The sequence below is a fragment of the Cimex lectularius genome, unplaced genomic scaffold, assembly GCF_000648675.2.
Source record: "Cimex lectularius strain Harlan isolate CLEC.00 unplaced genomic scaffold, Clec_2.1 scaffold34, whole genome shotgun sequence".
Classification (NCBI taxonomy): Eukaryota; Metazoa; Arthropoda; class Insecta; order Hemiptera; family Cimicidae; genus Cimex; species Cimex lectularius.
The window spans coordinates 1,172,330-1,185,119 of NW_019392635.1; the positions used below are offsets into that span (position 1 = coordinate 1,172,330).

The 12,790-nt window shown below is 34.8% G+C and overlaps 1 protein-coding gene across 3 annotated transcripts in view; it reads right to left on the minus strand.

The window, feature by feature from the left end:
• The window catches only part of LOC106661879 (glutamate-gated chloride channel), a 185,290-nt gene that overhangs the window by 103,402 nt on the left and 69,098 nt on the right, over positions 1-12,790 (minus strand). For all 3 annotated transcript variants that reach the window (XM_014385611.2, XM_014385610.2, XM_014385606.2), the window contains exon 2: positions 6,329-6,425. The gene's annotated coding sequence lies outside the window, so the exon portion shown is untranslated. The remainder of the gene's footprint in view (positions 1-6,328; positions 6,426-12,790) is intronic.

A 12,790-nucleotide genomic window follows, 5' to 3' on the forward strand; every position in this document is an offset into this window, starting at 1 on the left:
GCTAAACGAGCTGTGAAAAAGATCATAAGGGATAAATGGCAGCGTCAGTGGGCAGGGTCATCCGAAAGGCTCCTTCGTGTTAAGTGCACGACCCACAGTTGGCCCCCCGAGTATCTGAGCCGTAAAGGAGGATTAGTTCTTACCAGATTAAGAATAGGTCATACGCGGTTGACACAAGGGCACTTGCTGGTGGGCTCGCAGTTGTCCGTTATGAAGAGAAAAGTTTCTCGATGTGTCCCACATAGTCGAAGCGTGTCGTGCCTTGGCTCCCTACAGGGCGCGCGTAGGCATGCCGCCAGATTTAAAGAGGATTCTCGGACACAGCAGCGAGTTTCATTGTCCCCTATTCCGCTTTTTAAGGGAAGTGGGAATTTTTTTATTGTATATAGAATTTAAGTTATGTATTTTGTGCTTCTGTGTCTTGTATGAGTGAATGTGTTTGTTGGTGTGAATGAGGAGGGACTGATGACGAAGTAGCCCCCTCAGGTTGTATGTATGACTTGGGCTGATGGCGGAAATTTGATAAAAATACCCCATCGACCCCAATTTAGATTAGTTTATTATAGCGAACAAGTAGATGGAGTACTCCATCTACCAAGCAGAATGAGTGCGATCAATGTATGTTGGTGTGAATGTATTTATTGTGGGGAGGGGCTGATGGTGACGTAGCATCTCCATCGCTTCATCGTCCCTCAGGTTGCGTACGTGACTTGGGTCGACGGCGGAAAACTTTTAAGGCACCCCATCGACCCCAAATTAGTGTAGTGAACAGGTAGATGGAGGAATATCGAGTACTCCATTTACCAAACAGTGTAGTTTGTAGCGGCATTATGTTAGTGCTTCGGGGCTGAAATGACCAAACCCCTGTCAAAAAAAATTAATAATTTAAATTGTTTGAAAAAAGGTTCCTTTTGACGGGTTTTTAAAGCCAAAATGCTTTTTTAAGTTTCATTTGTTTAAGTTGTGTATTATTGTATATTTCAATTAATTAAGGTATTTAGTTGAGATAAAAAGGTCAGTGTCACGAGCGGGATTGAAAAATGGAAAAAGGAGGGAAAATTCAAAAGGTGGGGTTGAGATGAGAAGTTAGTGTCCAAGTGGATCGAGGTCACGATAGCTCAAGTGGTAGAGCAGCTGCGTATTTAGCGGTCGTGGGTTCGAATCCCGCTCGTGACACTGACTTTTTTTATCTCAACTAACAACTTCAATTAATTGAAAAATATTAATTATTCAAGCCGACCACGAAAACTAGTGAATTATTGTATACAGTGTGTCCCAGTTCCTTCCGACGAAACTCAGGGAATCGATTCTGCTCTTCGTTTAGAGCAAAAAAAATCTCAGGAGAAAATTGTCGGCAAGTTCTCTATTTTGAATATATTCGTCAATTTAGGTTTTTTCAACTTTTCACTCCCTTACCGCACAAAAACGCTTACAACTTCCAAAATGTTGAGCCTACAACAAATCCTATTACACCATTTGAAAAAAACGCTAAATTTGCTGTAATATACTTCTATTTGCAATAATCTGAATGATATAAAATGTTAGCCAATATCAATTGGAACATGTCAAAATTACAAAATTTGAAATTTTGGTCAAGATTGCACCTTCTGCTGAGGTTACAAAAAAATACCTGCAACTTGTCAAATTTCACAAAAACGTCTTCATCTAATTTGCTTTCCATTGGTTTTTAAATCCAGGTTTTTAAATAACGTTCTAGTAGAGTTGAAAAATCAACATAAAGCATATTAGATGAAGAAGTTTTTGTAAAATTACTACTTGTAAAATACTTATACAAGTTGTAGGTATTTCTTGTAACCTCAGTAGAACGTGCAATCATGACCAAAATTTTAAATTTTGTAATTTTGACATGTTCCAACTGATATTGGCTAACATTTTATGTCATTCAGATTATTGCAAATAGAAGTAGCTTACAGCAAATTTAGCTTTCTTTCAAATGGTGTAATTGCATTTGTTGTAGTCACAACATTTTGGGAGTTGTAAGCGTTTTTTTTTTTTTTGTGGTAAGGTAGTGAAAAGTTGAAAAAATCTAAATTGACGAATATCTTCAAAATAGAAAACTTTCCGAAAATTTTCTCCTGAGCATTTTTTGCTCCAAACGAAGAGTAGAATCGATTCCCTGAGTTTCGTCAGAAGGAACTGGGACACCCTGTATGTAAATAATTAATAAAACTTTAATAACAATCATTAACTAACGGTCACTAAGCACCACACATAATAATAAAAATTAGCACGAAAACCTTTCAGACGGTTTTTAGAATAAGCGTATATTTTTTTTTTCCAATAAAGACATTTATTACTACTATTTATATTATATTTTTGTTATCAAACATCAACCGGGAATAAAACAAAAATTAATATGTCATAACAGATGTCTAATATACCAGTGCAACTAAATTACATTTTCATTGAGGAGATAAACTGCTCTACAAAAAAATTAATATACGACGAACACTTAGTGAAAGTAAGAGTGATTACATAAGTGAATATGAAAAATTAAGAAACAGGATTTGTCACTGTCGACTATTTACACTTGTCTGGCATTAGTAGTTTCACTAATAGCTCACATGCTAACACGAGCCGGACGAAATTTACGGGCTGCAATTTTCCCAGGTTGTACCTGGAATACGTTATCGAATAATAATGTTCACTTTGAGCGACTCGGGAGACATTTGTATCTGGAAAGGGCTTTCCTCCAATTATCCTTCGCTCCGGTGGAAATCCCTTCTTTTCACAAAAGAGACCAAAGCGATCTTGACTTGCAAAAATTAAAAATGCAACGAGCTCCTTTCTCGTAAGAGGTAAAGACAAATTCAGTATACAAGAACTTGGTTAAACCTATCAATCGAACTACGAAAATGACGATCACAACGGGAAATTGAAAACAACGACATCACCATTCAAAGAGAGATAAAATTAGTATTTATGAGTCATAAAAAATGCCCGCGTGTCGCTGTGTAATACTGCCAAGAATATTGAAGAGGTTCTAGAGTGTAAATTTAACTTTAGGATGCCGTTCATTGCCTTAAGCAAGAAACACACTTACCCGATGCCACGCCATGCGACGCTACCCGATGCTATACGTCGNTAGTTTATTTCAAACTAAGTACATGTCATTTTGTCGTTATATTAATTACAACGTTATTTTAATGTAAAGCAATTTAAACGAGATCAAAAATGCATAGGTTTTTATAAACAGTGTTTAATTAGATGGTTATGAGTAACTTTATTCAAAACAATTAAGTTTAACAAGCAATTTATTAGATGGTTGTGCTCATAAAATTTAATTAACAATTTATTACAATAGTGCATTAGGAACAAAAGATGCGTTGCGATTGTGATAGTGATTATTGTGATAAACGCTGTGGCCTGTACGCGACGTGTACTTGCGTCGGATAGATGTGCACACCCCACCAAAACGTAGCAAGGCGTCGGGCAGCGTCGCATGGCGTAGCATCGGGTAAGTGTGTTCCCGGCTTTAATTTCATTTCCTCAAGTCTTTTTTATAAACGCATAGCCTAATGAAATTCTCACCCGTCTCTCGTTTAAACTTCGATATGAGAACGACGACCTTTTCTCATTGGGATGGAAAGAAAACTGTTTAAAAAAATTATCATCAGCGGGGAGAAGTTGACAGTGGTTTGCAAAGCCCTGTTGTCCCTCGTTTACAGCAGGTGTGAAGAAAAATGGAAAATTATCTCTTTTCTCTCATTTTTTTGTTCTTGGTGACATATTTTTATTTGTCGTGGCAACAAGCACTTGCGGTTTGGACCTGTGTAATGGGGACGGCTCCACCCTCTGGAGCAAAGTGGCAAGAGCCACTCGTCACGGATAGGATCCATATATTTCAACGAATTTAAATATGTCAGTTACCATGCCAGCACGTTTTACATTATTTAACGTCAATTTAACGTTAAGAACAGTAATTAAAATTGATTATTTTTGCAATGCAAACAGATGTACAACGAACTAGTGTAACTATGTGTGTAACTACCCCCTGATTTTCCCCAAAAAATTATCTTCCTAGGGAAAAAATTAAACCGGTTATTCTGTTTAAAAGTAGTAAAAAACTTCAAGATCCAATAGTTTTGGAGAAAAAAGTACTAACAGCTAGTTGCGTACCATATTCAAAAATATTTGGTAAATAACATCTGTGGTAATAAATCAAAATTAGAATTACTTGGCCAATAAAAATCATTTTCATTTACTGTTCTTTTAACGTTTGCGATTGTATTTCTGTATTATTATTGAGTATATAACCCAATTACATATTTTAAACACAAATATTATTCTCAATCGATGGAATTGTCGAAGTGGGCCCAGGAAAACCTTTAAAGCAAGTATCATGTCATCACCAAGTTTTTCATATTCTGTAGACTTTGTTACTCTTTGTCCAATTCAAAATCTGATTTCACCATCGTTTTCAGTGTACAAATTCCTTTAAAACAGTGGGCAAAAATTTGTATGTTCACATTTAAAATGTCCTATATGCCTGTGGTTCAGTTGAATTACAGGTAAACAAACAGAGAAAACTGATATTAATTAAGAACTTTTTTGAATTAATTAATCTGTACGTAAGGTATTGGGTGAGTTAAAAAAGTCAATGTTCGGCTAAATACGCCGCTGCTCTAGCACTTGAGCTATCGTGACTTCGATCCACTCGGACGACAATTCCCATCTTAACCTCTCGATTCTCGGCGACAAATGAAATGGCCAGGGAGAGCTTAAGTGAAGATATACTTCGTTTTACTTGTCGCTTGACCAATTCATATCTTTCAATTAATTAAGGTTTTTAGTCGAAATAAAAAAGTCAGTGTCACGTGCGGGATTCGAACCCACGACCTTCGGCTAAATACGCCGCTGCTGTAACCACTTGAGCTATCTTGACTTCGATCCACCAACTCTCCATCTCAACCTACCTTTCGAATCCTTTTTAAAAAGATAGTTCCTACTCACAGTAAGTTGTTTTGCAACGATCCGGATTTCGAGCCTTTTAGCTCATCATCAGGTTGAAGGACGTCTACAACCGCTTTGTCCTATATATTTAATATCACAATCATTACAATTGAGTTGGTAAACCCCGCTTTTTGCGGTTGTTATTATTATTTTTATAGTAATTTAATAATATTAAGTATTTACTAGTATAATATTTATTTGTGTTATAATTTCCGCGTTTCGCACGTTCAAATTGAGCGCCATTAAAAAAATCAGCTGCTAATTGGAATGTCGCGTTGGCGGAGGTATCAGCGGTTCATTTTGGCAATTCATGTCGAGAGACGTGGTTGTAGAAGTCCTTCAACCTGATGATGAGCTAAAAGGCTTGAAATCCGGATCGTTGCAAAACGACTTACTGTGAGTAGGAACTATATTTTTAAAAGGATTGAACACCACACTCACTCCATCATTTATCATTTCTACCTTTCGAATTTTCCCTCCTTTTTGCCATTTTTCTAATGTCGTGTAATCAGGATTCGATTCTCGGCGGCAAATGAAATAGCCACGGAGAGCTTTAGTGAAGATATACTTCGTTTTATTTCGGGATTGGAAAGATCCTTATTTCAGAAGGGAAGTTGGTGTCCGGTGGATGGAAATTGATAGCCCAAGTGGTTATAGAAGCGGCGTATTTAGCCGAAGGTCGTGGGTTCGAATCCCGCTCGTGACACTGACTTTTTCATTTCAACCAATACCTTACATAAAGATTTTGTCACCGAGAATCGAGAGGTTGAGATGAGAAGTTGGTGTCCAAATGGATCGAAGTCACGATAGCTCAAATGGTAGAGCAACGGCGTATTTAGCCGAAGGTCGTGGGTTCGAATCCCGTTCGTGATACTGACTTTTTTATCTCAACCAATACTTAAAGATTAATTAATTCAAAAAAGTTATTCGGTCGATCGGATCACAAACTCTAACGAATTTAATAATTAAGAACGTTTTTGTCAAATATAGCTGTTGTCAACTATATTCGCCAAAAACTTCTTAATTATAATCAGTTTTCTCTATTTGTTTACCTGTAATTCAACAACCAAAACTACAACTGATTAATTATTTATTATTATTATAATTGTAAACAACTCCTTATCAGAACAAATGAGGAAACGTCTACCAAACCCAGCAGGCTTTTTCCCTCTAAATTCATACATAAAAATTTAACGAGTTCATTAATTTCTGATTGCTTCAGAGATTGAATGTTTTAAATTGCTCAAAGGGCAGACGATTAAAGGCTAGAGAGGATTGATTTCCGATTTCCGACTTCCACGCGTTGTTTTCACAATTGTAAATCAAAAGAACGACGAGAAGTACTGGTACTCACTTAATTGGTCGGCCGACCAACAGGAAGGTGTGTTAGAACCTGAAGATCGAGCCACGCATGTGCCGAACCCAAGATGTCTCCAGACACAGAAACAAAACTGCGAACAAGAGAACAACACGATCATCAGACATTCTACACAAAACTACAATATTAAATAAACATGCGAATACGAAAAAAGAATCTTAATTTACAGTTAATATTAAATAAATTGTTACATATTCTTTTTATAGTTAAAAATCATATAATTTGTTTTGGCCTGTTTACAAGAGCCTCTTATATCGAGAAATTTATGTATTATTTAAATTGTACACATCAATAATTTCGTTCTCATTTTCGGTCTTCAATAATTCTTTTTCGTTCAAGGGGTCGAAAGGTGGTTCAAGTGAGAAAAACTGCTGGCTGTGCTCCAGAGAATGGCCCTGACACCTTGTCAATGTTTACTCCTTGAAATCCTTCCTTGCAAATTTCTAATAAATTAACATATTAAATTGATAATGCGTAAAGTGTTGAAAAATTCATTTCACCATTTACTTATTTTAAAAAAACACAATAAAATTTGATATTCGTTGATCGACCTGCAGACCTATGTAAGGTTCTTCGTAGAGGTCATTCGACGGGTGAAAAAAGACTAAATGCTGGGTTCACCGAGCTTTCGGCACCTTATAGTTCCATCATCAGGGATTTCCCAAAGATGAAAAAAACAATCAACATGGAAAACATCATACTAGTGTTTTGGGTTTAAGGCTATGGAGCACATGGCCAGCATAATACATTTTGACGGTGAAAACAGATATCTCGCTAAAAATCGAGATAGCAGTCCAAACGGAGGAGACGGGGTTCGTCGTTCTCTCTCTCTCTCTATCTCTCTCTCTCTCTCTCGTTAATTTTAACCCTTTTTTTTACATAATTTCTGTAAATTGCTGTAATTTAGTTTTAAATATATAAAAAACAAACAATTTTTGTAAAGATTCTCTGTGATCACAAAAGTACTTGAAAGAAATTGCTAGCCAGAATAAAAAAAACGGAGAGAAAAATCCTAATGGACCTTTAGTCATATGGATTTTTAGCGAGATGTCTGTTTTCCCTGTCAAAATGTATTATGCTGGCCATGTGCAACATAGTCTTAAACCCAAAACACTTGAACAATAGTTTTTCATGTTAATCGTTTTCTTCATACTTGGGAAAGCCCTGATGAGATTGCACTATAAGGTGCCGAAAGCTCGGTGAACCCAGAATTTAGTCTTTTTTCACCCGTCTAATGACCTCTACGATGATTGGAACCCTACATAAACACTAAAATCTTAAAACCTTTTTTGATTTTCATCGTCGACCGATTAAATTCTCAACCTAGTAGTCGTTAAACGTTTCGGAGAATCCATTATATTTAGTGGTCGATTGACCAAATTACTTCTTTTAATTAATTAATCTTTTTATGTAAGGTTTTGGTCGAAATGAAAAAGTTAGTGCCACGAGCGGGATTCGAACCCACGACCTTCGGCTAAATAAGGTACTGCTCTACGATATCACTACAGCTTAAGTGGTAGAGCAGCGGCGTATTTAGCCGAAGGTCGTAGGTTCGAATCCCGCTCGTGGCACTAACTTTTTCATTTCGACCAAAACCTTACATACAAAGATTAATTAATTGAAAGTCTCGGAGAATATTTTCCGCATGTAGTGTGCAGTGAGTGGCATTTTGTCAGTAAAATGACGATTTCCTTTAAGCCGGGCGATAGGAGCGAGCTTCCTCGCGTGCTGTCTACGATAAGAAATCAAAAGATTGCCTGTCTAAAAAAGTATTCCGTTTATCCGACTCTCTTCTTTTTCGATTATTTACGGACGAATGTATTTTCCTCTCCAGGAAATGGGGAAACGTCTGTTAATAGCAAACGTAACTTTCAGCGGATTATAAGAACTTTCAATTTTTCTAACCAATGTATGGGAAAATTTTCATTTAGTTGGGTTATCCACGGTTCACAATATAGATGAAAGTGTAACACACCCTTAATAATAACATCCATCATCTACATTGGAAAAAAAAAATTTTAAGCTTGTCAGGTTTCAATTTAATTACGTATATGTAACCGATGTAAATAACCGAGAGTAAAAGAGTGAGATAGATAGAGATAGGGACAGATAAATAGATAGTTAGATAGTTAGATAGATTGATAGAGATAGAGAGAGAAAGAGAGAGAGAGAGAGAGAGAGAGAGAGAGAGAGAGAAGTAAAGGGGAAGAAGAGGTATAAAAGTAGAACAAAAGAAAGAGTGAAAAGTAATAAGAGTGAAGGAGAAAGAAAAATAGAAAGAAAGGTGGATAAAAAAGAGGGAAAATTAAAATAAATAGAATAGTAGAAAATGAAAAACGAAGGAATTAAATGTAAAGAAAGAAAAAACAAAAGGAAAACTTTGCATATTGTTAATAAGAGGTAAAAGGAAAAATAAATAAAGGGGGAAGACGTAATAGGAAAGGAAAATAAGAGTGATAGAGAAAAAGAAATAAAGTGGGTAAGAAATGGAAAAAGAAAGATAGGGAAAATAGATAGGGAGAATGAGAGATGTAATGAGAGAAAAGTAAGGTAATTAGAAGAAAAGAAAAGAAAAGATTGAGAAAGCTGAAAAGATAAGGAATTAATTGCTAAAAATAAAAAAGTAGTGAGAAAAAATTATTAAACAAAGGAAGAGCGAAAAATAAATAAACTAATAAGAAAATAAAAAGAGAATGTTAGAAAAATAAAAGTAGAGAGCGAGAGAAAGGAGAGGGTGAAAGAAAAATAATCAATAAGAATAATAAAATAATAAAAATAAGAAATGAGTGGGCTAGAAAGAAAGAAAGAGAGAGAGATGGAGAGAAAGAAGTAAAGGAGAGGGAAAGAGAAAGAAAATAAGAAAGAAAGAGAAATAAGTGTGAGACAGTAAAAAATCAACAGTGGGGAGGGGAATAAAATAGAACAGCCTAGAAAACGGGTGAGGGAATTGTGTTAGCCGAAGGTCGCGGGTTCGAATCCCGCTCGTGACACTAACTTTTTCATTTCAACCAATAGCTTATATAAAGATTAATTAATAGAAAGAAGTTATTTGATCAATCGGACCACAAAATATAATGGGTTTTGTGTTAAATTGTTACACATTACGAGTGCTAAAATAATCGCATCAATTTTTGTTCGAGTTATGTTTTATTTTAATCAAATAATTTTAAAGTACAATTTTTTTATTGTCATAATTATTATTTAGCGTTTGATTCTTTTTTTTCTATTGTTCATTGCTCTGTTGACCAGACATTTCTCTTTTAATTTCTTTTCCTTGTTTTTTAAACTAAAAAATCCTATTCAATATGTATTTTTGAGTTTATAAGCGTTTTCAATAGTTTCTTATGTCTGAATTTAAGTCCTAATTAGAGGACTTACTTTTCCCTTGGCTTTTTCTCTTCCTAGTCTTCTTCGTTCACAATCAACATTTTCTTCTTTAAAGCTCATTTGAATCACTTCTTCAATAAGTTTATTAAACTATTCTCCCGGTATTTTTTTCAAACTTATTTTGCCAATAGTCGTCGTTGGGTTTGTGGAAACTGCTTATAATGTATTTATACTTATTGTTATCCTTTTTTCTTAAAACTATATAATTTAAATTTTGTCATATTCACTGAAGCTCTGTTTATACGAATTTTCATTTTACCCCTCTGTTCTGAGAAATAAGTTTAGCCTTTAGTTTTTCTTTCGACTTTCAAATCGCTTTCTGATATTATTAATTTTTCATAGACTGGCTGATAATTTGGCTCAGTTTATGGTGAAGTGGTTTTTTTTTCACAAAACAATTAGATTGGAAATTAGATCTAATCTCGTATTTCGTTTTACGTGATATGATCTAACAATAATCCAATAATTGGTACAATCTCCTCCATCAGATAAACCAACCACGCGAAAATAATGTTTTCAGGGAAGTGGACAGTTTTCAATCGCATGATGAACGGTATCAATTACGAAATAATATGTTTTAGTGATTTACGAATTTCTACTTTCCAAAATGGCTGAATGCTTAAAAAAGTTATTATTGTTTGTATGTAATGTACCCATGTTGCCTCTTTGTATCTGTGTATCATTCCTTACTCTAAAAATGACATTTTTATATGAAAATAAGAAAGTTTACCAACCAAGCATTTGAAGAGAAAAAAAACGCTCAAATAGCCGACTTTGCACTGGAGTTTTTCGGAACTTCAAAACTGTTATCTATAATCATTTTATATTAAAATTCAATAATTTTAATTTTTTATGTTTGTAGATGGAGAGTTCTTTTCAAAAAATTCGTGTATTTGAAACGTATTACAGGGCCAAGTTTTAAGGCCCTTTTTATTTTTCCTGTACTGTTTTCAAGTTTTCACTAACTTTATCGGATTACCATTATGTAAATACAAAGATTTACATTTATCAATGTTCGCTGAAGACCTGTAATACTATCACTTTCTAAGAACGAATCTTAAGTAAACTCAAATTTATTTAATAAATATTTTGCAGTTAAGTTTTTAACGGTTAATACAAACGAAACAGTGGTTATATTATTCACAAAACCTAGGCGTTCCGCTGGAAAAAAAATTTATTTACTGAAGTAAATATTTATTACATTTTTCTTTTGTGCCGTTATGGGGTAAAATTCTGAGACTCTTAAACTTTTATTGCTTTGTCCAGTTCTTCAGTTTGTTTTTTCTAATTAACTAAATATTCTCTAGCATATAAAAAATTATTTTTATTTACAAGTGTGTTCCTTTTTTTTAAAGAATGCTTGGCTGGAGGCAAACAATTTTGACAATCCCGGATTATAAACATGACCTAGCAATGTATCTAAATTTGTTTGAGTTAATAAATAATAATAAAATGTTTTTGAGATGAGAGAACTCACAAATTATCTTTTGCTTATACGAAAATATTTTCAAGGCTTAAGAGTTGAAATTAGTTAAAAATTAAATATGAACATTTGGTTGAATCATGTAAAATAATTTTAACCGTCTAAATGTGTCTGTACTGAAAACTCGATATTATCGTTCTATATTTAACTTTAATTTGAATGAGTCGCATATAAATACTAATATTCACATTAACAAATTAAGTCTCATTGCACAACTTCGGTTAGCAAACAAATATTCGCAGTATTAATTTTAACAGAAAGAAATTTCATTTAATTAATAAACACCTAATACAATTTTTAATTAGTTACCCTGTTTTGACTTTTGTCAAATCAAAATATTTATCGAAATATTACTTACATTCAAATTTAGAATAGATAATACTAGACATAACTACTAGACTTAAATTCTGCTGACGTGAAAAACAAAACAAATGACATTTTTGTTGAATCCATTATATTTAGTGGTCTATTGACCAAATTACTTCTTTCAATTAATTAATCTTTTTATGTAAGGTTTTGGTTGAAATGAAAAAGCTAGTGCCACGACCTTCGGCTAAATACGCCGCTGCTCTACCACTTGAGCTTAGGGTCGTGGGTTCGAATCCCGCTCGTGGCACTAGCTTTTTCATTTCAACCAAAACCTTACATAAAATGACATTTTTATGTATTCCTGAGATGTTCGACTGAGAAGTAAAATGTTATTTGATTTATTGGTTACATTTTTTCTTTCTCTACTTTATTGTACATATGTACCCTTAGTTCAAATTGAATGTAATGTTACATTTGCTTCTGTGTCTTATTTTGTTTGCTTTATGTACATATTATATTGCAGCCAACCTCCCTAGTTTATAACTGGGTAATTATAGATAAATAAATAGCCATTTTGTCATTTTCGTGGTCGGAATAAATAGATAAATTGCGAGATTTCTCCTTATTGGTCTTCCTGTCCTCGCTGGGTCAGTCTGGCAGACGTGTGTCCACACTTCGTGATCTTCACTAAATAAGATTGCAGAAACGGGACCGCCCAGAAAGCTAGGTACCCTTGGACTAATTCACTATGGCGAACAGATTACAGAAGTGATATGCAAAAAGTATCCTGTTATGTAGCACTTGTCAGTTCACTATGTGTCATATGTAGCTATATTTTGTTTGGCCCCTGGATAATGGGCATAGAGGCAACGAAAAGGTCGACATGCTAGCCAAAAAGGGAGCCAACATGGACTCTCTTGGCCCAGAACCCTACGGCGACCTAGCAGTCTGCCAACAAAAGAGGATACATAGATAGATCATACATCTTAAAATGGATCCTTAATGAGTCCAAAACCTGGTGGAACCACAGGTATGAGGAACGAGAAGAGATTCATAGAAGGACCATCCGCAAAACTTAAAAAATTAGAAGGCAATCGCACCAAACCAGGATTCTGGTTGGACTCCTGACAGAGCACTGCCACTTAAGAAAGCACATACACCGGATAGGTGTACAGACAGAAGAAACACTGTGCAGATACTGCCAAGAAGAAGAAGAGACCGCAGAACACATTTTATGTTTCTGAGAAGGTCTTTGTAGG